We start from the raw sequence: 27,941 nt of genomic DNA on the forward strand, positions 1-27,941 counted from the left end.
AGAACTCCACTTTGAAGTCAGCCTATTTTTTATTTACCTCTTTATAATCTAAGTCACTTTGGTCTTCTTTAAGCTGTAACTTGTAATACTAAAAGCATAATTTCTAATACTATTACATGATCTGCATTTTTTAATTTTAATTTAAATTTTTTTTGTAGTTTTTAATTTTATTATATTATGTTAGTGACCATAAAATACATCATTAGTTTTTGATGTAGTGATCCACGATCCATTGTTTTCGTATAACACCCAGTGCTCCATGCAGTACGTGCCCTCCTTAATACTCATCACTGGGCTAACCAATCCCCCCTCCCCCCTCCCCCCTCCCCTCTAGAACATTGTTTGATTCTCAGGTTCATAGTCTCTCATGGTTCATCTCTCCCTCCAATTTCTGCCCCCCATTTTTTCCTTCCTTCTCCTAATGTCCTCCATGCTATTCCTTATGTTCCACAAATAAGTGAAACCATATGATAATTGACTTTCTCTGCTTGACTTATTTCGCTTAGCATAATCTCCTCCAGTCCCATCCATGTTGATGTAAAAGTTGGGTCTTCATCTTTTCTGATGGCTGAGTAATATTCCATTGTATATATGGACCACATCTTCTTTATCCATTCATCTGTTGAAGGGCATCTCGGCTCTTTCCACAGTTTGGCTATTGCGGACATTGCTGCTATGAACATTGGGGTGCATATGGCCCTTCTTTTCACTACATCTGTGTCTTTGGGGTAAATACCCAGGAGTGCAATTGCTGAGTCATAGGGTAGCTCTATTTTTAAATTTTTGAGGAACCTCCACACGGTTTTCCAAAGTGGCTGTATCAGCTTGCATTCCCATCAACAGTGTAAGAGGGTTCCCCTTTCTCCATAACCTCTCCAACATTTGTTGTTTCTTTCCCTGTCCATTTTGGCCATTCTAACTGGTGTAAGGTGGTATCTCAGTGTGGTTTTGATTTGGATTTCCCTGATGGCTAATGATGATGAACATTTTTTCATGTGTCTGTTAGCCATTTGTATGTCTTCTTCAGAGAAGTGCCTGTTCATCTCTTCTGCCCACTTTTTGACTTGATTATTTGTTTTTTGGGTGTTGAGTTTGAGAAGTTCTTTATAGATTTTGGATACCAGCCCTTTATCTGCAATGGCATTTGCAAATATCTTCTCCCATTCTTCTGCCCACTTTTTGACTTGATTATTTGTTTTTTGGGTGTTGAGTTTGAGAAGTTCTTTATAGATTTTGGATACCAGCCCTTTATCTGCAATGGCATTTGCAAATATCTTCTCCCATTCTGTGGGTTGCCTCTTTGTTTTGTTGACTGTTTCCTTTGCTGTGCAGAAGCTTTTTATCTTGATGAAGTCCCAAAAGTTCATTTTTGCTTTTGTTTCACTAGCTTTTGGAGATGTATCTTGAAAGAAGTTGCTATGGCCGATGTCAAAGGTTACTGCCTATGTTCTCCTCTAGGATTTGGATGGATTCCTGTCTCACATTGAGGTCTTTCATCCACTTTGAGTTTATCTATGTGAGTGGTGTTAGAGAATGGTTGAGTTTCATTCTTCTGCATGTGGCTGTCCAATTTTCCCAGCACCATTTATTGAAGAGACTGTCGTTTTTCCATTGCATGTTTTTTCCTGTTTTGTCAAAGATTATTTGACCATAGAGTTGAGGGTCCATATCTGGGTTCTCTATTCTGTTCCATTGGTGTGTATGTCTGTTTTTGTGCCAGTACCATGCTGTCTTGGTGATCACTGCTTTGTAATATAGCTTGAAATCGGGCAACGTGATGCCCCCAGCTTTGTTTTTCTTTTTCAACATTTCCTTGGCAATTCGGGGTCTTTTCTGATTCCATACAAATTTTAGGATTGTTTGTTCCAGCACTTTGAAAAATGTCATTGGAATTTTGATCAGGATGGCATTGAAGGTATAGATTGCTCTGGGTAGCATAGACATTTTAACAATGTTTATTCTTCCAATCCATGAGCATGGACTATTTTTCCATCTTTTTGTGTCTTCTTCAATTTCTTTCATGAGTGTTTTGTAGTTCCTAGAGTATAGATCCTTTACCTCTTTGGTTAGGTTTATTCCGAGGTATCTTATGGTTTTTGGTGCTATTGTAAATGGAATCATTTCTTTAATTTCTCTTTCTACAGTTGTGTTGTTAGTGTATAAGAAAGCAACTGATTTCTGTGCATTGATTTTGTATCCTGCCACATTACTGAATTGCTGGATGAGTTCTAGTAATTTGGGGGTGGAGTCTTTTGGGTTTTCCACATAAAGTATCATGTCGTCTGCGAAAAGAGAGAGTTTGACTTCTTCTTTGCCAATTTGAATACATTTTATTTCTTTTTGTTGTCTGATTGCTGTTGCTAGGACTTCTAGTACTATGTTGAACAACAGTGGTGAGAGTGGGCACCCTTGACGTGTTCCTGATCTTAAGGGAAAGGCTTTCAGCTTTTCCCCATTGAGGATGATATTCGCTGTGGGTTTTTCATAGATGGATTTTATGAGCTTGAGGAATGTTCCCTCTATCCCTATACTCTGGAGAGTTTTAATCAGGAAAGGATGTTGTATTTTGTCAAATGCTTTTCCTGCATCAATTGAGAGGACCATATGGTTCTTCTCCCTCCTCTTATTAATGTGTTCTATCACATTGATTGATTTGCGAATGTTGAACCACCCTTGCATCCCAGGGATAAATCCCACTTGGTCGTGGTGGATGATCCTTTTAATGTATTGATGGATCCTATTAGCTAGGATTTTGTTGAGGATTTTGGAATCCATATTCATCAGGGATATCGGTCTGAAATTCTCCTTTTTGATGGGGTCTTTGCCTGGTTTGGGGATTAAGGTAATGCTGGCCTCATAGAATGAGTTTGGAAGTTTTCCTTCTGTTTCTATTTTTTGAAACAGCTTCAGGAGAATAGGTATTATGTCTTCTTTGAATGTTTGGTAGAATTCCCCCGGGAATCCATCAGGCCCTGGACTCTTGTTTTTTGGGAGGTTTTTAATCACTGCTTCAATCTCGTTACTGGTTATTGGCCTATTCAGGTTGTCAATTTCTTCCTGTTTCAGTCTTGGCAGCTTATAGGTTTCCAGGAAGGCCTCCATTTCATCCAGATTGCTCAGTTGATTGGCATATAGTTGTTAATAATAATTTCTAATAATTGTTTCTATTTCCTTGGTGTTAGTCGTGATCTCTCCCCTTTCATTCATAATTTTATTAATTTGGGTCCTTTCTCTTTTCTTTTGGATAAGTCTGGCCAGTGGTTTATCGATCTTATTAATTCTTTCAAAGAACCAACTTCTAGTTTCATTGATCTGATCTACTGTGTTTCTGGTTTCTAAATCATTGATTTCTGCTCTAATTTTAATTATTTCTCTCCTAATGCGTGGCTTAGGCGTCATTTGTTGCTTTTTCTCTAGTTCTTTAAGGTGTAGAGTTAGTTGGTGAATTCGGGATTTTTCTATTTTTTTGAGTGAGGCTTGGATGGCTATGTATTTCCCCCTTAGGACCGCCTTTGCAGTATCCCATAGGTTTTGGACCGATGTGTTTTCGTTCTCATTGATTTCCATGAATTGTTTAAGTTCTTCTTTGATTTCTTGGTTGACCCAAACATTCTTGAGCAAAGTGGTCTTTAGCTTCCAAGTGTTTGAATTTCTGCCAAATTTTTTCTTGTGATTGAGTTCCAGTTTTAGAGCATTGTGGTCTGAGAATATGCAGGGAATAATCTCAATCGTTTGGTACCGGTTGAGACCTGATTTGTGACCCAGTATGTGGTCTATTCTGGAGAAAGTTCTGTGCGTGCTCGAGAAGAATGAGTATTCTGTTGTTTTAGGGTGGAATGTTCTGTAAATATCTATGAGGTCCATCTGGTCCAATGTATCATTCAAAGCTCTTGTTTCCTTGTTGATTTTCTGCTTAGATGATCTGTCCATTGCTGAGAGTGGAGTATTGAGGTCTCCTACAATTAATGTATTGTTATCAATATGACTCTTTATTTTGGTTAACAGTTGGCTTATGTAGATGGCTGCTCCCATGGTGGGGGCATAGATATTTACAATTGTTAGATCTTCTTGTTAGATAGACCCTTTAAGAATGATATAGTGTCCCTTTGTGTCTCAAATTACAGACTTTAGTTTAAAATCTAATTTGTCTGATATAAGAATTGCTACCCCAGCTCTTTTGAGGCCCGCTGGCATGGAAGATGGATCTCCATCCCTTCACTTCCAGTCTGGATGTATCTTTAGGTTCAAAATGAGTCTCTTGTAGGCAGCGTATGGATGGATCCTGTCTTTTTATCCAATCTGCAACCCTGTGCCGTTTTATGGGAGCATTTAGGCCATTTCCGTTGAGAGTGATTATTGAAAGATATGAATTAACTGTCATCATGTTGCCTGTGAAGACGTTGTTTTTATAGATTGTCCCTGTAAATTTCTGTTATATATCACTCTTGGGGTCTTTCTCCTTTTTATAGAAACCCCCTTAATATTTCTTGCAGGGCCGGCTTAGTGGTCTCATATTCTTTCAGTTTCTGCTGATTTTGGAAGCTCTGCATCTCTCCATCCATTCTAAATGACAGCCTTGCCAGATAAAGTATTCTTGGCTGCATGTTCTTCTCATTTAGTACCCTGAATATGTCTTGCCAGGCCTTTCTGGCTTGCCAGGTCTCTGTGGATAGGTCTGACGTTATTCTGATGTTTCTCCCTCTGTACATAAGGAATCTCTTCCCCCTAAGTGCCCTTAAGATGGTTTCCTTGGTTCTAAGATTTGCAAGTTTTACTATTACATGCCGAGGTGTTGGCCTGTTTTCCTTGATCTTGGGAGGGGTCCTCTCTGCCTCTAGGACGTGAATGTTTGTTTCATTCCCCAGATTAGGGAAGTTCTCAGCTACAATTTGCTCAAATACATCTTCTAGTCCTCTCTCTCTCTCCACTCCCTCCGGGATTCCAATTATTCTGACATTGGAACGCTTCATGGAGTCATGTATTTCTCTTTCTATCTTCATGGATTCTGAGTTGTTTTTCCCTGGCCTCCTCTTTTCCCTTTTTATCTATTATATTGTCTTCCAGGTCGCTTATTCGTTCTTCTGCCTCACTTACCCTAGCTGTTAGATTATCTAGATTGGATTGGATCTCATTGATAGCATTTGTAAGTTCTGCCAATTCACCTTTCATTTCTGCCCTTAGAGACTCTGTTGTCATTAATTGATTTCTCCATTCTAGCCGTTGTCTTCACAATTGCTAGCCTGAATTCCATCTCTGACATTTTGGTTATATCTGCATCCATTTGTAAATCTGCAGCATAAGTCATAATCTCTGAGTCTTTTCTATTTTGGGGTTCCTCCTCCTAGTCATTCTGTTGATGGGTGTTTGAGGGAATGTACAGAGTCCAAATTATTAACCAGAACCCAAGCAAGATGCACCTGTTTTCTTGGGACCTTAGGGTTGCTGGCCTCTTGTTTTCCCAGCCTGTCTTCTGGGGGAGGGGCCTGTCATGCTGTTACTCAGGCAACCCTGTTTGGGCGGAGTTGCCCTTTTCCCCTGTGATGGGGGATGGGCTCAGCGGGAATCAGTCTTTGGGGCTTTTGTTCTCTGGCGCCTTTCCCTGGCGGCTTTCTGTGTCTCTTCCTCGAGTCAGAGCAGAAGAGACCGTTTCCAACCCTCTGCCTCAGAGCAGAGAGACCGCAGTCTGTTCTTCAGTGAGCTCTCCAGGCCACACTGTCTCCGTTTCTGTCCGTGCTGCTATAAACTGCAGCTTGTGGTTGTGTGCCCCTCTGCAGTGCTCCCAGTCCTGCCTCTAGATCGGGGCACGTCTCTGCCCTTTGTGCTTCTAAAACCGCCAGCCGCTCCCAATTCCCGCGCAGGCGACTCCCCCGCTAGGGGTTTCCACCCCTGGGGGTTGCAGTTCACCTGCGAGACCCAGGCACACTGGGTTTCCGTCTAGGAGGCTGCAGTTCACATGCGAGATCCTGCTGGTCTGGTCCTCCAACCCGGGGGCTGCCCTAAAGTCCCTTCCCGACATTATCGGTCTGCGAGTCTGTGCCCCATCTGCAGAGCTCGAGGCTGTCACTCACCGGCGGTGTAGGATCCCCACATCCAGGCTCCCTCCCGTCGCCCTTTATCCTCCGATATCTGCCCGCAGGATCACGGCTCTCCTCTTAGTACCTCGAAAACAACCACCTGCTATATTCTGTTTGTAGAGATCCAGATCTTCTTACATCTCAGGCTGGTTTCGTGGGTGCTCAGAGTGGTCTGGTAGATATCCAGCTCAATTCCGGGGACCAGTTGAAATAGGGTCCCCTACTCCTCCGCCATCTTTCCCCTCCCATGATCCGCATTTTTATTGTAACATTCTTTTTCACTACATTTCACTTAAACATGTGTGCCATTTAATACCGGTGAAGAAATATTCTGGCGATCTAGTTTGGGAAGCATACCATTCTTTACTGTACTCCTCTCATAGGAAACATCCCAGCTTTAGGCAAATGAATTACAAATGAAATAGAGACACACATCCGAAAGTGACTACTATTTGAGGAGTATTCGCTGATTCAGAATTGCTACTTAGAAAACTTCTAATACAAAAATATTGTTACTGTTATCCACAAGATTTCTTAAGGTGTATTTGTAAGCAGTTTAGAAAGGAAGGAAGAGAAATGAAAATTGTGGCCCTGGAATAAAGCCGGCTGCCTAATCACTTTAGAGAAGGCAGTGGATCCCAATATTTTTACTGTGCATGAGAATTACTGAAAGGGTTGTTAGTACACAGGTTGCTGAGATTCACTCCCTGAGTTTACTGTCAGGATGTAACTGGTGGAGTTTATATATAATATGTATTATGTAGAAATTTGTTTCAGCATATGAAATAAGTACACCCATGATTCACGTGTCTCGTAGCATGTTTTCATAAGGACATTCAAATTCCCAACATCCCCACTTTGTTGGAGTGATATGCCTTTCCACCACTATGGTGTTAAATATTTTTCTCTGAATTTTTGTTTTTTTAATCTATTATTAGATGTCCTTTATTAAAATTATTTTGTCTTTTATCCCTGAGGATAAATACTCTATTGGAAACTAGAAAGTGAGGGGAGGAATTTTTATGGTTTGACTAGACAGTTCATGTTGATTGTAACTTCATTCCCTAAAGTCAAAGAAAGCTGCCTGGAAATCAGTTATAGAAGGGCTCAAGTAGAGTACTTTTGTATGGCAGTAATTTGGGAAGTCAAACTATTTTCTTATACCTACAGAGGGATGGTCTCAATGAAGATCTTATCAAGATGAGATTAATCTCAATGATCACATTAAATTGTACCCCTTTTGCTTCTCCAGGCAGGGCATAAAGGGTTAACAGGGGAATGGGACATTTCTGGAATGGCTTTACATCTGTATTCCTTTGTTGGTTATCTAGTCTATCCACCTGTACTCTTCATGTCATGCTCCCTGTTCCTCACACTTCTACCAATCCCTTATGTATCTTCAACTTCTTTTTCTGAACTTGGCTTAATATAACTTTCAGGGGAGCATCTCTAACTTTCAACCAAGGTGAGTTCTCCTGTTGTATTTCTGGTAGCACACAATATTTCCTCTCTGTTATTATTTAATTAACCTTTGTTTATCATTCTGTCTTTCTAGTTCAGGTTATGAGCTCGAGGGGGGGCATACTACCTGTTTTGGGTAGTACTGTGTCTTTTGTATTTAACAAAATAGATATTGTGTTTGTATGTACTCTATATGTAGTAGGTATTAAATAAATGTCTTGACAGATTGAAAATTAATTTTCCACTCAGCATGAAATTGTAATTAAATGTAAACATTTCAACTGCATTTGTAATGAAGACTATTTCACTGGGAAATAAATTAGATTGGCCAATCAGTTTATCCATTAAAGGCCCAATAATAGTGCTATGGAATGGATCATTTAATGGAGACCTCTATACTTAGAATCATAATGTTTTCAAGCCAAAAGAGGACACAGTGGTATGAACAGGCTTTGGAATTAGATAAGTTTATGTTTGAATTCCAGATTTTCCAGTTAAGTATATGAGGCAAGTTTTCTGAATTACATAAGCCTTGAGTTTCTCCTATATGAAATGTGGTTAATGTTATCAATTTTAAAAATTACGACTTTTAGAAAAATTACATGAAAAATTTGTTACACAATTAATATTACTTATTTTATGCATACTAATTCAAATCATGAACAATAACAACATGTCATCAAAAAGAACATATTAATTTATTCTATAATTAATTTAGCAAAAAATTGTTATTCAATTCTTTCTATATTTCAAACGATAAATATCCAATTTGTCTAAAACTCACCTCTAGCTTTTAGGATGTACAATACAGCGTCACTTAAAATTTACTTGTGTCACAAGACTGTTTCTTCCAATTCTTGTTTCTCAATGTTTAAATTCAGCCTTTAAAGAAACATTGAATAACACTGTGAAATTATATTACCTAATGAATGAATTAAATCATTTTACCATGCAAACTATTATGTGAATTCCTTAAATCAATATGTTAATATTTAATTACATGGCATTAAGAAATAATTAACAGGGAGAGTTGCAATGAATACATTGTAGAGAAAGGTGATTTTTAGGTCTTAAACATGGCTTCATCATATTCTTATCCTTCAGGCTGTAGAAATGACCACTCCAATCTCAGATGAAGTGTGGATTGAATGCATATATTTTATTCTTTCCAAAAACTCCAGTGAAAGCTATTTTTATTTTTCTTCTTATTGTTTTTGCTCTTTTAAGAGATGAATTTACCAAGGCAGAGAAGTCAGAGAGGAAAAAGCAGCAACAGAGTTTCAGGAATAGGTAAACGATGGATAACTGGTAAATCACAGCTCAATCCCAAACATAGAGTGAAGAAAGATGGAACGCCAAGAATCAAATGTATTTTCCTGGCAAAAACCTAAAAAAATCACAAGAATTGGTGGCAACTATGACCTCTATGAAAAGGAGGTAAGGAGGCATGGCTCAAATAAGGAGGAGGGGAAAATTATTTAGGACCAGTTAGATCCCCACATGCCTTTCCTTATTATACCAAACTTCTGGGAGATTGCTGTCCCAGCTTCGCTCTGGAAATCTGGAGATTTATTCTCGGGAGGGGATAAAAAAGAAGGTTTCTGAACTGGGGGGGGGGGGGGGCTGTCAATCATAATGGAGGTATGGGAGCCAAACCAAAAATAGCAAGATAAGGAACCATCATCTTTTAGTCCTTAGCTCCCTATCACTCTGTCCAACTCACTTCCAGAAGCCTTCATCAGATGCAGGGTTTCCCACATCACAGTGGAGATTCCCCAAGTTGGGTCTGAGATGCTTTTTGACATCCAAGTAGAAATTGAATATTCTAGTCTGGAGATCAGAGATAGGTCTAGAAGGGATATATATATTTAAAAGTCATTTGTTCACAGGAACCAGAAAAGGAAACTGATGCAGACTGCCCAGAAAGTGTGATTTGTTGGATACTCACATAAAAGAAAATATTCAAAAGAAAAAATGTGATCAACTATATCACCAGTTGCTGAAAGATTGAGTAAAGGAGAATTGAGGGTTGACCTTTGGGTTTCAAGATATGAAGATGAGGAGAGATAGGAGGGAATTTGGAGACAGTGAATGAAAAAAATTTTTGAGAAATTTTTCTGTAAAGGGCAACGGGGCAATAAGATTGTTGTAAAGGGAGGAGGAGACTGAAATTATTATTATTTTTGTATGGGGGAAACATAAGATGTGTGTTAGCTCAAGGGACAAATATTTAAAGGTGGAGAAAGGGATGGTAATTACTAAGAACTGTCCTTGATAATATGAGGGAAAACTCCAGAATACATACGTAGAGGGGTTAGCTCTTACAGGAGTGCTTACAGTTCATTAATGGTAACAAGAGAAAAGCAAATACACGGGTACCAACACTGGGTGTAATTTTGACATTGGGAGCTTGTGACAAATTCTTCAATCATTCTACTACTCCATGTAAGCACTATTTGAGGAAGATTTTGGTAGTTGGGATTATAATTTTTTTAAAGTTAATGGTAATAAATGGGTATAAGATACAGTTATGGAAATGACTGGTTAAGGATGACTAAGACCAAATAACTTATATGCCAGGACTCAGAAACATCACACAAATACATATTGAAATAATCAAGAATTAAAACTACTAGAGATATCCAGTGAGCAAGGAGATAAGATTTCAAATAAGAAGGAGTTGTCTTCTGATACAAGCATCAAAGATGAGCAATTTTAAGGAGAGGGGGAGAATGCTCTAGAAGTAATAGGGAACAAGGAAGCCACATTTCATGGTCAAGCCAAGGTGTATGAGGAGTGGGGGAGAAAAACACATAAAAACTTGAAAAGGCTGCTGGGAAAGCAGCAAGCTCAGGGAAAATTCAAAATGCAATTACAGCAAGAAGGTAGGGAGCATTCTGAAAAACATCATGATAAAAAGACTGTGTTTGATTTCTTAATAGTTGCTCACACTTATGCATTATATAATAATCTTAATATTTTGAGAAAACAAAATGTTAATCATTTCAAGGAAAATAAAATTTTGGATTTTCAATATATACATTATAAATACATAATATGCATATTCAAGAATATGTTGCAGCAGAGGAGGTTACTGATATATATAGCGTATGTTGATAAATATAAATATATAATGTTGATATATATCTATATATAATACATATATATTATATATGATATGATATATTACATGACATATATCAATATGATATTGATAAATTATATATAATATATATCAATATATAATATAATATTGATATATAACTCTGATTTTACATATATACATATATCTAACACATCACAGATCTTCCAAATTTTTATGCACACTTTCATCTGATGCGGCAAAATATCTATTTATTCAATCAGTTACTTACTGACTAGAAAATTTTACATTTTTAATGAAGTCCAAAGTCTCCCATCCTTTAATTTTAAAAAGTCTACTCTGAGGCAGTTCTGACTTGATTATTCTAAGTTTAATCACTCCCTTATCTACTCTTCCACATTATGTTTAAAATTTGTTGTGAGGTGATTCAAAGTGCAAGAGCCTGCAGCTATGTTTAAATGAGAGCAGTATTTACGTAGAGAAAGAACTTTCTTCCATTCCCGTTGCCAGGGCTAAGTAAACGCTGCTTCCAATAATCAATACACTGTGGTGTTTAAGAGAGTTTTCATCAGGGCTATACTTACAGAATACCCACATACTATCACATGTGACTTTGTCTTTTAAAATACTAATCAAGAACAGAACAATCCTTGACAATTTAACACTCTTGGGAATGACTTCAATTTTTGTGAAACAGCTAAACATCAACCTATGACAGAATACTATTTTCTAGATTCAAACAAATGCTTGACAAGAAATAGAATCATAATAAATAAGCATAAAGTATAAGCATAATTTTTTTTTTTTTCCCAACTACCAGCATCTGGTTGCCAAACAAATTGAGAGGCTGCTTTTTCGGTGTGTTTATTTGTTTTTGTTTTGTTTTCTTTTTTTAAAAGATTTTATTTATTTATTTGACAGAGAGAGAGAGATAGCCAGAGAGGGAACACAAGCAGAAGAGGTAGGGGTGGGAGAAGCAGGCTTCCCGTGGAGCAGGGAGCCCGATGTGGGGCTTCATCCCAGGACCCTGGGATCATGACCTGAGCCGAAGGCAGAGGCTTAACGACTGAGCCACCCAGGCACCCACGGTGTTTATTTGTTTATCTATATGGCAGTATTTTACTTCTCTCATTTTTATGAACAAAGAGAATTGTTTTAGCTCTGGTCTACCTACTTCATACATTTAAAAAATCAATATTAGAAAAAGAAATTATATAAATAGGATGAGTTGAAACAAGTACATTTCAAAGGATATTCAATTAAATCTGAAATTGCTACTTTTAAGCATATATATTTGGAAAAGTTAGTATATAAGAAGACATGCAAATATCTACATTAGTTAAATTTTATGCTGATAAGTTGGATAATGTAGGAAATAAGAAATCACATGTGAAAGATAAGGACATTCCTTTATCCCCACCACGTTTCTAAGTCCTTCTATGACCTATCCTTTATATTACTGGAGAAGTCTAAGCCTTTTCCTAGTGAGTGTGATTATACAGTTATCATTGGTCTATAAATGTCCCAGAGCAGTCTATCAAGCTTACTTCAATCCCCCTTTGCTAGAATAACATTGGTTGAGACATTACCCCATAGAACCCCTAGCAAATGTTAAATGCTTTATTGGAATTCACCATTAATCCTGTATCATTTGTTAACATATTTCCATGAGTATTATTATACATCTGAGTATTACTCAAACTTTGAAATTAGTTAATAAGCAGAAACTTATTCAACATCCAAAGAAAACTTAAGCAGAAATTTTAAAAAGTAACATTTTGCATAACAGATACAATTAGACATACACCAATTTGATTAATGAAGAAACCATGAGCCGCATCAATTTTCTTTTTTTTAATCCACAGCAGCCCCAGGATGGGGCAGGGTACATTTTAACCAAATCCGGGAGAGGGATGAAATGAAGTTTGGAAACTACTAGATTAGATATTTGGGTTGTATGGTTATTACCTAAAATAGAACAGACCCCATTCAAAGAGGTCTGTGTGAATTCATTGTCTAGAGACACTAAAGACAGAAAAAGTGTATTGCTTCAGATTATTGTTAAAGGTAGGCCTAAGGGTCTTGACAAATAGGTAGTCCTAATTAACACAATGCTCCTAGGACATTTGGAAGAAATGTATTTGCAGTTAATCTAACCTACACAGCCCCAGACATATGTTTGCAGTTTGCTTTCTGGCCAAACTCTCCTCCTTCTGTCTGCTCATACCTCAACCTCACACAGTCTGTGAATCTTTAACTGGAGCCCTGATCAAGTCCAAAAGGTACCACTAAGCAGAGCTCAGATATAAAGAGATAATCGTCAAAGGATAAGCCACATAATCTTTATAAGTTTATAGTAGTACTGGATAAGCCTGCCTTTAACAAAGGAAAACACATTCACAGAAGAAATGCAATATAGTTGCATACTCTATATGGACTTTATATAACAATATTTAGTATTCATTAATAATACATTTAAAAATTTTCCCTAAATCAGACAATTTTTTGACCTCCAGGCATCTACACTTGCATAATTAGATGGAAGGACATTCAGGATTGATTTTATTGGGCCCAGGCTCCAATTTCATGGACACATTAAAAATTTCAATTCTTAAATGAAGTCAGGAAACCATTGAATGGGTTTAGATCTTGGTCTATATGAGATTGTCATCCTCACTGTTGCTCCTTTAGCATTCAGATGCTATTGTGGAATAATCGTGCTCTGCATGTCTAGACACACCTCGACTGAGAGAACTCAAGTACCCCCTTGGTGGTCCATCCACATAGTGCAACTATGTCACCAAAGTCTCAGATGCATCCTTCTTGCAAATGCATTGACATCCATTTCATGGTGCCCAGGGTGCATCCTCTTTTCAAACTAGCATGCAAACCTACCACCCAGTCAGTCCCAAAGATTCAAAATCAATACAATGAGACAGGATACTTTGCATTTCTGACTTCGGTTTCTAACAATCTCCCAAGTAACACCAGCGCTGCAGTTGCATGGACCACATTTTCAGTGGCCCTGCTCTAGAGGATTCCTCTTGCACTTCTCCATCTGGGATGATGCATGAAAGCAGGACAAGGGTTTTCTACCATGTATAAGGACATTTTCTTTGGTGTCTTCTCAATCTCCCTCACTCCAGCATATCGCTTCAGTTGTTTTGAACACTCAACACTCATCATTCTCTCATTGTATTTTAAATTTTGCTCCATATTCCTTCAACTTAATCCTCCTAGATGGGTCTGACACATGGTTTTTTGTTTGTTTTTTCCTGCAGTTTTAGTTTTTTTTATTTTTTACTTTTTTTAAATTAAAGTATATTTAACAGTGTTATATGTACCATATAATGATTCAACAGTTCTATACACTACTCAGTACTCATCAGGATAAGAGTACTCTTAATCCCCTTTATCTATTTCACCCATACCGCACCCCCCCCCACAACCACCTCCTCTCTGGGAACCACTGGTTTTTTCTCTGTGTTTAAGAGTCTGTTTTTTGTTTGTCTCTTTTTTCTTTTTTTGTTAGTTTGTTTTGTTTCTGAAATTCCACATGTAAGTGAAGTCATATGGTATTGTCTTTCTCTGCCTGACTTATTTTACTTAGCAAAGTTCTTGTTAATGGCTGAGGATTTTTAAGGACATTTAGAAAAAAATATTGGGCTTTTGTTTCTGTAATGTGGGTAGTGAAAAGATATGCTAACACTAGTTAAATGTTTCTTAATAAACCCAACTGAAGAATGTAGCAAATATAAAATTTGAGTAGGAGTTAAAGTTGGAATTTTTGTTTTAAGTGCAAGAAAAAGAATTTCTTTTGAAATGTAAACTTTATGTAAAAATGATCTAAAACTACAGGGCATTAAAGAGATGGAATGGGAAAAGAGTGAAATTATTTCAGAGATGTAAAACACTTTATGAAAAGGAATATGTAAGATCAATGCTTTCTGAAAAAAATGGGAATCAATAAATAGAAAAAAGCATGAAAATGAATAAATACAAGTGTGGAACACAATGGACTAGATAGGGAAATAAAAGTAATAAAGAAATTAAATGTAAGTTACACAAACACGGTGTACAATATCTATCCTATAGGGGAAAATGCAATGAAAATTCATCATGAACTAGGATGTTTACTTTGTACATTAAAAAAAAAAAAATCATGAACACAGAACTATATTGTTTATTTCCCAATAAAACTGAGTTTCTAATATCTAAAAAGGTCTAAACTTCTTGAAAAATGATTATGTCTTACAAGTGTTGAGGCATAAAAAAATATAGTCTCTAAAGCTGGGGGAAAATTGAGACTGGCCTCAGAGTTCCACTAACCCTAGATGCCAGAAGATAATGGAAAATCTTTTTAGAGTTTTAAAAGCAGATGGACATGTTTAAAATTCTCTAACTAGTCAGGATACCATCAAGTTAAAAGGAGCAGAATTCTGTCTGTGTAAATGCAAGCACTAAGAAATTATAGTATTCATTACTTGAAAATTTCACTTGAATCCATGGTCCAGGAAATAGTGGAGTTGAAATAAAAATTTATGAGTGAAGTAGTCATGAAAAGAGCTGGTCGGTCTTTCAAATAATATATTTTTTTAAGTAATTGTGGCAATTATACTTACAAACTGAGGCCTCAGATCCATTAAGTCAATGGTAAGGAATATATATTTGAAAAATTATAATACTACCAGCAGGTAATACCTATAAAAATGCACTAGAGATTACAAAGTAAAGTACTTACCGAAATAACAATATTTATTCCTATAAAAATCCATAAAATAACCAGAAAACAGTTACATCTTGTCCCCTAGGCTGTATGATGCTCCTATTTAAGGAAGATGCTACTTAAATAATGATCATTTTAACCTATATAAGTCATTTCAAATTTCTTAATTACAACCAAAAAAGTTCTAACCAAAAGTCATGGACATTAAGGAATGTGAGGGCGTGGTAAATAACACCCTATTTCTGTTTACTTTTTCTTTCTTCCAATTTTGCAGCAAGTTACAAAGCGTGACCACAGTTACTCCCTTCCTTATACTCATGCCCTGTTGAAACATGACTCTGAAGCTCTTCTAGCAGTAAGTAAAGTCAGTTCTCCCATTCCTTGACTCTGGATCGGCCTCATGACTTCCTCTGACAGACAGAACTCCTCAGAAGTAATACCGTGCAAGTTCCAGGCCTAGGTTTCAAGAGACCTTAAATACTCTACTTGTTTTCTTGAAAGCTTCCTGAGCTGCTCTGTGAACAAGCCCCAGCCATGCCTACTGGAAGAGGGGAGGCAAGTTATCCCAGAGAACACCATTCTAGATCACCCAGCTCCTGGTGACAAGAACCTGGCTCTAGACGCATGTGCAAGCCAAGCTGAGGCGACTAAATCTAGCTCAGACCAGAACCATCTACTAAAGCTCAGTTCAAATTTCCAACCCATAGACCTGTGAGTTTAATAAATGGTTGTTATTTTAATTCACTAGATACTGAGATGGTTCACACAGCTAATTACTCCTTCAACTGTTTATTTGGCTACTTACCAGGTTTAAATTCACAATTCTATCTATATCCTTCCTATAGCCATATCCATGCTATGATTACTCTTTTAAATGGAATTTTGCTGTGGGAGTGAGTCTTCTTTCTCAAACACAAATTATCTCTTTCATTATGCTTTCTCTATCCAATTTTTCTTCTTTTTCAAGGTAAACATACTCTGAGATGGTTTTCTATGATACCAGATCACAGACACGTGTGAGGTTTTGTGCTGAAATCTGAAAGATAAAGAGAAGCAAATAGGAAGAAAGAAAAAAGGGAGTGGTAGCTTGGTAAGAAAATCCTCTAGTGGAGAAAGACAATACAGAAAAATATCCCAAGGAGTGGGACAAAAGGCCCAGGCTGTAGCAGAATGAGCTACAAGCAAGTGATAAGGATTGAGAGAGTTTGGCAGGACTAAATCATGAAGGTCTTGTGCACATGGTTAGTATTTTGGCATTTATCCTTTAATTGCACTATATAGCAATTAGAAGATTTTTAGATATGGAATTGACATGACCTGATTTATATTTTGAATATATAACTATGGTGGTTGTATACAAAATGAATTTTAAGTAGAAAAATAAAAGCTTCCAGTAGTCCAGGGCAAAGGCAACAGAATTTGATGACTTGTACACAAATTTTGCCATTGGCTGTAGAATAACTCTAAGATACATATTTGGAGATCGAAAAGGCAAGGCTTGGCAGAGTGGCTTTGTGGAGTAAGTGAAGAGTGAATTCTAGTGTTGAACCTAAGCAAGAGGGTAAATGCCACCACTCATTCCTTAAGAACAGGTTTGGAAGTGGGAAGAAAAGTCACATACAAGACTCAAAAATAACAATTGACCATGAAATTGACATATTTGTAATGTGCTCTATGATGAATCCAATGAATATTGCAGTCATTTGGGGTCAGTCATGTGTTAAACTTTATTGCTGTGAAAATGGCTCTATGAATACCATAAATTATGTGTTAGGCAATATGCTCCATGACTGTAAACTCTGTGAGAACAGATCTCGTGTCTCATTCGTGGTGCCAAGCACAGCATCTTGAAAGGAGCATGCTAATGAATCATCTTCCCAACATGAAGAGCTAAGGAAGTAGAATCTAGGAACAGTCAAATAAATACCCGGGTCTTTACCGGGTATAAGCTCATATATCAATGAGCTCAAATAAAAATACAGTCATATAATTAATACCATCATATAATTAATACCACTCTTAATTAGGATCTATTTCTTACTATCTCCAATATTGTTTTCCTTTCCAGTATTTCATTGTCTTCTCCAGCTTGCTGTTGGAGCTTTCACAGGTCACTTTTCTAGCCTCGATTTTGCCCTGTTCTCTCTCTTTGCCTTTCTCCCTGACTCATCCAGCTGTCATCCAGCTCTGCTTCTTCTCTCTCAGGCAAATACACATTTCACTCAGAGTTAATTTTTCTGTTCTTGGCTTGGACATTTCCTTACACTTGGATACTCAAGCGTGGTGAGGCAGTTAAAATGTGTCCAAGAAGAGTTCAATGACATGTGTTACTGTTTCTGCATCCAAGGAACTAGGAAGTGTGTGAACCCTTAGTGATAAATCTCTGTGTCAGAGTGTAAGAGATCAGAAAGGGGAAGAAGTGTCTAAACACTATTTCCTTTCGGATGATGAGGGCTGAACGTCTGAGACCTTTTCAGTACATGGTGATAACTTTAGCCATCCACGATGCAAGTGTGATGTGCTCTTTCTCGCTGGAGAGGATTTGGTGGATGTGTTTGTTTGGTGAGAAAGCTGAGAGGTCCCTCAGAGTGGGCTTGCCTCTCCCAGGTCGACACCCTCAGGCGTCAGCAACACTCATTTTCCTGTGAGCTTCATGGAGGTGGGGGGCGGGGGGGAAGGAGGACTTAGCTACTGAAGCATCCTTGGTTACCTCTGGGCAAGGTCATTATAGGCATTTGTCAAAACATACGTCTTCTCTAAAGGCTTCTTTCCCTTTCTTTTTAAAACAGAATAGCTTCAGCTTTGCAGAACTGCATGTATTTTTATTCTGAGATGCATAGTATCTAGTCAGGCTTCATTAGATCTATTTACCTTTCCCCCTTTTTGCCCTATATGTCTTAAGTGTTGAAGCAGAGATGACATGGTTCCCAAATCCTCCTCATACACAGGCCCCTACTTTTATCCTGGAAGAGTACAGGACAGTCCAGTTTGGGCAAATGTCTTTTACCAGTTTTTCACAACACGATTTGATTTTGAATATATAAAACAAGAAAACTGTATTTGCCTTAAAACTTTTGCAAATATTTTATTTATTTATTTACTTGGGGGGGGTTGAGTAGGGGAAAGAGCAGAGGGAGAGGGAGAGAGAGAGAGAGAGAGAGAGAGAAACTGAAGCAGACTCTGCCCTGAGCTGGAACCCCATACAGGGCTAAATCCCACAACCACAAGATCGTGGACCTTTGCCGAAACCAGGAGTCAGGTGCTTAACTGACTGAACCACCCAGGCACCCCTTCCCTTAAAACTTTTAATTGGCTTTAGCAGTTTCATAGATTGAATATGTTTTTTTTTCTTTCAATAGTACCATAGAGTCATCATTTTCCAAAATCCACATGTAATCTTTTTGGTCAATTTTCCTGCTTTTGCTTTGTTCTTACATCTCTCTTGGCGGTCTAAATGGCTCAAGCAGGCTTCCGCTGCTTCTGCCTCTCACTTGTTTGCTGTCCCTGAGATTTCACGTTAATCTTCTTTTTATTCATATCTCAGTGTGTACTCATTTCTCACGACCTATTTCCTATGCTTCCTCTGGTTATTGTCTCCATTTGAGCTCATCCAGTTTTCTCTTAGGAGAGAATGCAGTCCCTGTTCCTATACATTTGCATTTTCATGAGCAAAGAAGAACTAATATTTGTCAAGTGCCTTCTATGTTTTCTGTAATTAGCATGATTTTTAGGTCAAAAGCCTGGATTTTGTATGTAGACATTTATATCTTCATCTTTAACAAGATCCTACGTATTCAATAAATGATTCAGAACAGATCAGCCCATATTCCATATGATATTTAGGCAACTACACTGAGAAACCTTTACATGTAAAGTGTACGGTCTGTTGCAAAGCTTAATACCTAAGAGTCACATGGGGCACTTCCTAACATAAAAATCCCCTCAACATTCTCTGAGATTCTGATCGTCTAGGTTTTGAGTGAAGCCAGAATTTTGTATTTTTAATAAATTATCCAGATCATAGATATGTGGATGGTTTAATGTGATACTGTGTAAATACCTGAAGCCTATCACTTTTGCCTTTGCCCCAAAGCTCCAAATGCGACTCTGTTTTAATCATGCAAAGTCATTCAGGCAATCATGGCGTTATGGAGATCTTACACTCTCTTATTCTTCCATATACAGATGTGCAAGTAAGTGGAGGGCATGATTCAAACTTGCTATCCTGTAGTAACTTGAAGCTCCATGTCTGAATATGTGCAGGATGATTTAGATGATCTGTAAGTTACCTCTTTATTACTTTGTCAGTATATTAGTTTTCAGTACTTTGAGAGATAAATTCCATGCTAGAGATTAGCCTCCCGGAATAAGAAGGGAATAAACATCTTACTGTTAGAAATAAGTTAAAATTACAGAAGGTCACAATGGCTATGTGATAGACAGAATAACAGCCCCCAAAGATGGTCATGCCCTAATCCCCAGAATTTGTAATTATGTTACATTATATGGCAAAAATGTTTTTGCAGTTGTGATTAAGATTAAAGGCGTTGAAATGAGGACATTATCTTGGATTATCTGGGTAATCACCTGAGTTCCTAAAAGTAGAAGAGGAAGGTAGAAGAGTAGGTCAGAGATGAGACAGAAGAAGAGGCGGGAGAAATATAAGAGGGACTTTACTCAACTATCGCTGGCTGAGTAGAGATGGTGGCCATGAATCAAGGAATGCAGGAACTTTTAGAAGCTTCAAATGATCTTCAGCCGACAGCCAAAGAGGAGATGGAGACCTCAGTCCTACAACCACAAAGAACTGAGCTCTGCCAACAATTTTAATGATCCTACAGATTAATTCTCCCCCACAGCCTTAAAACAAATGCAGATCTGCTAATGCCTTCATTATAATTTGGTAAGACCTGTATCGAAATTCTGACCTACAGACTGAGATAACAGATTTGTGTGGTTATAAACCAACACATTTGTTATACATTTTTTATGGCAGGAATAGAAACCAAATACAGTTGAATCTTGAGAAATACAAGGGTTAGGGGCACCAATCCCTCACACAGTTAAAAATCCACCTATAACTTTTGACTCCCCCAAAACTTAACTAATAGTCTAATGTTGACCAGAAGCCTTGCTGAAAACATAAACTGTCAGTTAACACATATTTTGTGTGTTATATGTATCCTATACTGTATTCTTACAAGAAAGTAAGCTAGAAAAAAGACAATATTATTAAGAAAACCATAAGGAAAATACATTTAGAGTGCTGTACCATATTTATTGAAGAAAAATCTGCATGTAAGTGGACCAGCATAGTTCAAAACAGTGTTATTCAAGGGTCAAATGTGCAGTGTAAAGGGATGTATTAAAATACTTGTATAACAAACATACAATTTAATGCTGAATGAAATTTTCATAACATACTTGACAATTTCATGTCAAATGGTCAGATTCTATTTTTGAAAGGAAATGATTTCCACATTGCTATTCTTTTTTTTTTTTTAAGATTTTATTTATTCATTTGAGACAGAGAGATACAGAGAGAGAGAGAGAGAGAGAGCATGAGCAGGGGAGAGGCAGAGGGAGAGGGTGAAGCAGGCTCCTAGCCGAGCCAGGAGCCAGACGTAGGGCTTGATCCCAGGACCCTGGGATCATGACCTGAGCCAAAGGCAGACGCTTAACTGACTGAGTCCCCATACTAGCATTTTTTTAAAAAAAGATTTTTTCTATTTATCTGACAGAGAGAGAGAGAGAACACAAGAACGGGAGCAACAGAGGGAGAGGGAGAAGCAGGCTCGCCTAGAACAGGAAGCCCGATGCAGGGCTCGATATGGGGCTCAATCCTAGGACCCTGGGATCATGACCTGAGCTGAAGGCAGGCGCTTAACCCACTGAGCCATCCAGGTGCCCCTTTTACTAGCATTTTGAAGCTGTTGCAGTAGAGCATACAAAATATTTCAGAGAATATAAAGCATTTATACAGATTAAGCCAGTTCTTTGTGTGTGGCTGATAAAGTTGTGGATTGAACTATGTGGAGATAAAGGGTAAAAGCCTCTGAAGCCAAGTTGAAATTACATTTGAATTGAATTTCAGTGCATCGTCTTTGTTTTACTTTTCTGGAAATCAAAGTAAGTAATATACTCTCCAAACAATGCAATTTTTCTTCTATGTATTGTGCTTTGAAGCTTATTCTTCACAAGTGAAATAATTTGGAGAATTTCTGTTGCATGGAGAGATTGATTTTTTTTTTCCTGTTTGTAGATGTTGAATCATTCTCTCTTAGTTAAATAGAGTGGAATTATTCATCAAGGTTTCTCTTCATTCCTGTACAACTCTGGGACTTATGCTTCAGAATGTCTCTATTCTATTGTATATAAATGGCATGCTGCTTTTATGTGCTATGGCTAAAAGTTCTTGTACTTGCTAATCAATGTTAGGAACCAACTGGCAAAGCTGAAAGTAAACTATTTGAGAAGGATAAATGTATTTTATTACTTGCCATCACTGTTGTTTTGTCTGAAGAGTGACACAAATTAATCTAATAGTTCACAAATAAACTCAGTTTTATATCATCTGTAATTATTGTCAGAACCATGTATGACTGTCTTACGTAAATGAGGTAGTAGCATTAAAAATTCAGTTATGAATGTTTAAGAACTTCAATTGCACTTTTCTTTTGAGAGAGTTTGGTAATTTTCAGTGTATTTCAAAATGAAATTCTTTTGGGGCGCCTGGGTGGCTCAGTCGTTAAGCGTCTGCCTTCGGCTCAGGTCATGGTCCCAGGGTCCTGGGATCGAGCCCCGCGTCGGGCTCCCTGCTCAGCAGGAAGCCTGCTTCTCCCTCCCCCACTCCCCCTGCTTGTGTTCCCTCTCTCGCTGTGTCTCTCTCTGTCAAATAGGTAAATAAAATCCTTAAAAATAAAAAAGAAATTCTTTCATTTGTAAACATTTATTCTACTTCCAATGTTACAGAATGAAACAAGGATGATTTTTATTTATCTTTGTATCAGATGCCCTGGCCAGTACAATAAGACAAGAAAAGAAATGGAATGGATGATAAAATTAGAAAGGAAATAAAACTGTCATTACTCACTGATGCCATGAGTGCCTACATGGAAAGTTCAAAAGTGGACAAATCTTTAGAAATAATAAATAAATGTATTCATCTTTCTAAATACCAAATCAACATACAAAATTTCATCATATTTCTATATACCAGTTACAAACAAATAAAAACCAAATCATTAATATCCCATTTACAGTAGAATATACCAATATCAAACATAGGCATAAATTTCATGAAAGATGTGCAAAACCTCCATACTGAAATGTCACAGGAGGGTAGTGAAAGAAATTAAGGAAGACCTAACTGAATAGGGAAAAAATATATTCAAAAATTGGGAGGCTGTATTTTAAAGATGCAAATTCTCCAGAAATTACTCAGTAAATCAAAGCAATCTCAATCAAAATCTTCTGAGTTCTCTGGGGGGAGAGGGCACATATTTAAAAAATAACTTTAAAATACTTATGGAAAAGCTTGTATCCCAGACACGTGGCAATTTTGAAGAAGAAAACCAGAATATTCAAATTACATTCCTAGGCCCTGTCAATATTAATACCTATTGTGCAGATTTGGCACAAAGACAGGCTAAGCAATCAATAGAAAGTAAGAGACACTCTAACAACACACATATTCCATTAGATGACTTATGTCAAAGGCGACTCAGTGGTGTAGTGGGGAAAGTGTGAGAACTTCAATAATTGATGATGGATCGATTTTCTAAAAGTATCTTGGCCCCTAATTTATAGCATACATAAAAATACATTCCAGGTGAGCTGAAGATCCAAATGTGCTTCCAGTACTTGGTATTATTAGAATTTTATAATTTAGACATTCAAAAAGGTGTGCAATGGCATCATATTTTAGTACTAATTTTATTTTCCCTAAAGACAAATTATATTTGGCATCTTTTCACGTGCTTATTTGCCATTCATGTATACTCTTTTTTGTGAAGTATCTTATAAAACATTCACTAATTCTTTTTTTTATATAATTCAGTTGTGTATTTTCTTATTTTTGTGAATAAAAAATTATTTATGGATTCTGGACACAAGTCCTTTGTAAGATATATGATTTGCATATATATTGTCCCACTTGTAGCATTGTTTTTATTCTATTAACAGTGCCTTACACAGAGCAAACATTTTAATTGTGCTAAAGTCAAATTTATAGTTTTATATCTCTTATAGATCATGCTTAATGTCATCTTTAAAAGCTCTTTGCCTAAACCAAGATCATGAAGATTTTCTCCTATCCTTCTAAATATTTTATATTTCTAGTTTATATTTAATTCTATCATTTATTTGAGTTAGCTATTTAAATAAGGTATGAGGGGGGCGCCTGGGTGGCTCAGTCATTAAGCGTCTGCCTTCGGCTCAGGTCATGATCCCAGGGTCCTGGGATCGAGCCCCGCATCGGGCTCCCTGCTCCGCGGGAAGCCTGCTTCTCCCTCCCCCATTCCACCTGCTTGTGTTCCCTCTCTCGCTGTGTCTCTCTCTGTCAAATAAATAAATAAATAAATAAGGTGTGAGGAATATCTCAAGTTTCATTGTTTTCCATCTGATGTTCAATTTTTCCAAAACCACTTGAAAAACCTGCCTTTTGTCCATTGAATAGTCTTTGCAATTTTTTTCTCAAAAATCAATCATCCTATGTGTATGCATTTCTTTCATAATATTGGAGTTCCTGGAAATAAAGCCAATGAATATGTGGGGTACCCCAAAGACTGTGGGCCCCAGAAGTTTCTCCCTTCCATGTTAGTTCACAATCATCCACCAACAATTGTCAAAATTACCATTTAAATGTTGTTACCAAGTTGTGACTCCATTGCTCCTTTCCCAGTGAGGCACCTTTTGGCTCTGTCTTTCAGAATTTGTCCTTCTAGGTTCCTAATAGTAGTTTGTTCTGCAAACCCAGTTCTCTGGTGGTCTAACAAATGTCATTGATTTTCAGTTTATCCAGAATTTATGCGACTGACAACTTCCAAGCTCTTTACATCTCTGAACTGTGACCTGAAATCCCCGTAGCCTCTTGCTTAAGTTGTACTTCATGGTAGGCTAGCCACCCAGTCTAAGCTGGTATACCAGATATTTTAGCCTGTTTGAAGTCTAATGTGTTGATTTCATTTGTAGCACTAAGAGTGGGTTCTTGTTACTTCTATCCAAGTGGACCCTAACCAAGTGGCAACTAAATGTTACAGCTTCTTTACTACACACCATATGTAACTATATGCCAAAGCTAGAGGAATCTTAAAAATTGGGCAGAATGTAAATATCAACATATCAACAGCAGCCAAGCAATTACAAACTGGCATTTGAAGGAAAAAGTAGCTGGCTATTATTTAAGTTTGTCATGAAAGTCAATGGCACTCTTAAATTCAACCCAGCATTTCAAACTAATGTCAACCTATTTCACTTGAGCAAAGTTCACCTTACTTACAACCAAGACTTACAGGCTTCAAGAAATTTAGTGAACAATCTGATAAGCAAAGGAGACCATATTTGTTTATAGGCCCAGGACCCGAAATTTCTCAAACATCATAACCAAAATAAGTACATATGAATTTTTGTACCAGAAAAACTGTCTCAACATCATATTATAAGTATAATATATTTTGTCCATTACATTGAAAATAAGTCTTCATTGTGTAACATAATTTTATATGAATTGTGCCTATTTGTAGGCACCTCATTAATCTATCTACCTAAACAATTATTTTTGTAATTTATTTTTATGGCAGAGCAAGTCTTACCTTATTACTCATTTTCAAAACATTTCTAGCCATTTTTATAAATTTGGTTGGAGGGGAGTGGGGTAAACTTTAGAGGCATTCTTTTAAATTTAAAATAAGAATTGTACTGGGAATGCATTTACTTATGGATTAAAGAAGAATTATTGTTGTTGTTGTTTTTATAATTCTGGAACTTTCCATACTGGAGAAACACATCTCATATCTTTCTCTTGACTCCAGTGTATGGGTCCTCTCTGTTTATTACGTTAGTTCTTGATCTGTTCTTTGAGCAGGTAAAGTTTGTTTTTTTTAATGTCATTGAGTAAAATACTTTTAGACTGAAATTCAAAGCAACTGCATTTTATTTACTCATGGCTATGCTCAAAGATTTCTACAAGTATATTTAAATCATACTTAAAATATAAATTCCTTATGACATTTTTTCCTTTATGAAAAGTCTATATTGGTTTTATTTCTCATTGGTTTTAAAATACAGCTTATATGGAGTTCTATATTGTTGAACTGACACATTTTGACTCCTTTCTTCTCCCATTTCTTCTAGGATTTGAAATCCATCGATAGTAGGCTGTCAATCTTGTTTCCCTCAGTTTTTTTGCTTTACGAATATCTCTTAATCCTCAGTTTGCACATTCTTTGTCCTGTGGAGTCCAGACAAAAATCTTTCTAAATATTGCCTATGTGTTTTTTTCTAAAAGATTTATCTGTTCCCTGCTGTGTTCTTTCTGACTGTATTTTTCTTTCACAGGCCCACAGTTTTCTTGGGGGTCAGAAATAGTTTTTAGATGAGAAATATTAGGTCAACTTCTAAGGCTCTTAATCTTGGGCAAATTTCCTCATCCTCTTCTTGATGTTTTCCTTTTTCTTCTCTGCATTTGTACTGTAGCTTGTAGGTTCATTGCTTTACAATAATTACACCTAATTTTACTTGTAAAGTTTTACCTATAAAAAACAAATTAGGCACCCATATTTTGTTCACGAATATTATGCCTTTTTTAAAAAAAAAAAAAACCTTAGCTTTATGAAAAAAAAGCTTTCGCTCTCTTTCATATATTATAATGTACAGGAAAATAAAATCTTTGAATTCTGTTTATTTACAACGATACCTAATAATGTCATCAGGTTTCTTTGTATCTGTTCTGAAGTGTGCCTCTTTGGGAGAACTGAAGATGATACTTAGTGATTGTTACACTTTCTGTATGGGAAAAGGCTGTGACATTAAATCACACCATCATATGAATTCAGTTTCATTAATATATCAGGAACCACTACAATAAATTGCATTATTTTTTCCTCAGATGATGGGATGGCCTAAATAGTTGAGTCAGACAACTGATGATTCTCTAATTCTAAAATCATATTGTAAAAAGTACATATTAGTCCACTAAGTTGAAATGTTGTTTTCATCACAGGATATATTTTTACATGGTTTTAAATCTATTTCTGGGCTCTGCATTAATCTATCAACTTGCACAACAGTTTTTTTTTTTTTCAATCTATTGATTTCATGCCCCGTTTCAGATTCCCCTCTGCTCATCCGATAGCAGTGCAGCCCTGGTGATGTCTAATGCCACTGACCTGCCACAAACAATCTCTGGCAGCCTCATTGTGCTTCCTTTTTTTTTTTTTTTGTCCTGTAGCCAAGGAAAGCCATCCAAGTAACAACAAGGGGCAGCCTGAAAATCTTGGAAAATTAAGGCCCCAGAGGCAACAATCAATCAAATGGAATGGGGATTAGTGGATGAATTGCTTCTTATATCAGAGGGAGAATGCTGATGTGCATGTTGCATGGATCCTCAGGGGATGCCCCACAGGAATGGGCACCATTTCCCACAGTGGTGGCCCTATCAATAATGCATGCTTTATTGTCTTTTCTTTTTCCCTCTTTCACTCTCCCACTGTCCCCTCCAGTTCCTGAAATTACCTCCAAAATAATATGCTTGCAACTAAATTCTCATTTCAGGTTCTGCTTCGGTGGAACCCAAAATAAGAAAGGTGTAACGGAAGGGGCCCAAGAAAACAGTTGCTCAGAATGGGATTGTGACCTCGATCACTTGGAGGATCCTGGACAAAAAGACAATTTACTGGTAGAAGCAAAGGTGGTAGGAGCTCTGGTATGTGGTAGCCTCACAATTATTCTTTTTTTTTCTTTTTTTGCGAGGATATAATACTTTATTCACTAACATGGGTCAAGGGGTTGTAGTGAGCGGGGAGTGGGCGCCGTTTCCAGGGTTCCCAGTGAGGGGATTCTCCCCGCCTCCCAGTTCCAAGGCAGCCAGGCCTGCCATCCCACCCTTTCCCAGCCCCTGGTGGTGAGCCAGGGAGGTCCTGATTAATGCGGCCCCAGGTCGGGGTCCCAGCGTGGCCTCACAATTATTCTGACCTTTCCCTGTGCTGAATGGGAATAGGTACAGGGAGAAGGGGGAAGCTTTGGTTCATGTAGTAGCTCTAGTACTTGAGTGGTATGGAGGTAAATAGTAATTAAGATTGTGGAGGTGGCTTTTTTATTAACTGCCTTAAGAGCCTTGAAAAACACGAATGTCAAGCTAAAGCTGATAACTATCAACTCAGAGCACGCTGTGAAACCAAAAGGTCTCCAAAGACGCGTTTATAGAGACATTTAACTCTTGCAGATGGAAGGCAAACAGTGTTGAGGATTAGGCCTAGGATTTAATTATGATCTTAGGAGAACTTCAGAGGCAAATAAATGTGCAGTCTCAAAAAATCTTCACAATAAAGTTAGGGCCCTGATATTAAATAAGAACACA

General features: G+C 37.3%; 1 long non-coding RNA gene across 1 annotated transcript in view; it reads left to right on the top strand.

Annotated features, from left to right (window-relative positions):
• The window catches only part of LOC135362444 (uncharacterized), a 47,670-nt gene that overhangs the window by 17,252 nt on the left and 2,477 nt on the right, over nt 1-27,941 (top strand). The window contains exon 2 of the long non-coding RNA XR_010407146.1: nt 27,137-27,287. This is a non-coding gene — a long non-coding RNA (uncharacterized LOC135362444). The remainder of the gene's footprint in view (nt 1-27,136; nt 27,288-27,941) is intronic.

Source organism: Mirounga angustirostris, unplaced genomic scaffold (genome assembly GCF_029215605.1).
Source record: "Mirounga angustirostris isolate CCGP_5_RB_7025 unplaced genomic scaffold, mMirAng1.0.hap1 SCAF_14, whole genome shotgun sequence".
Lineage (NCBI taxonomy): Eukaryota > Metazoa > Chordata > Mammalia > Carnivora > Phocidae > Mirounga > Mirounga angustirostris.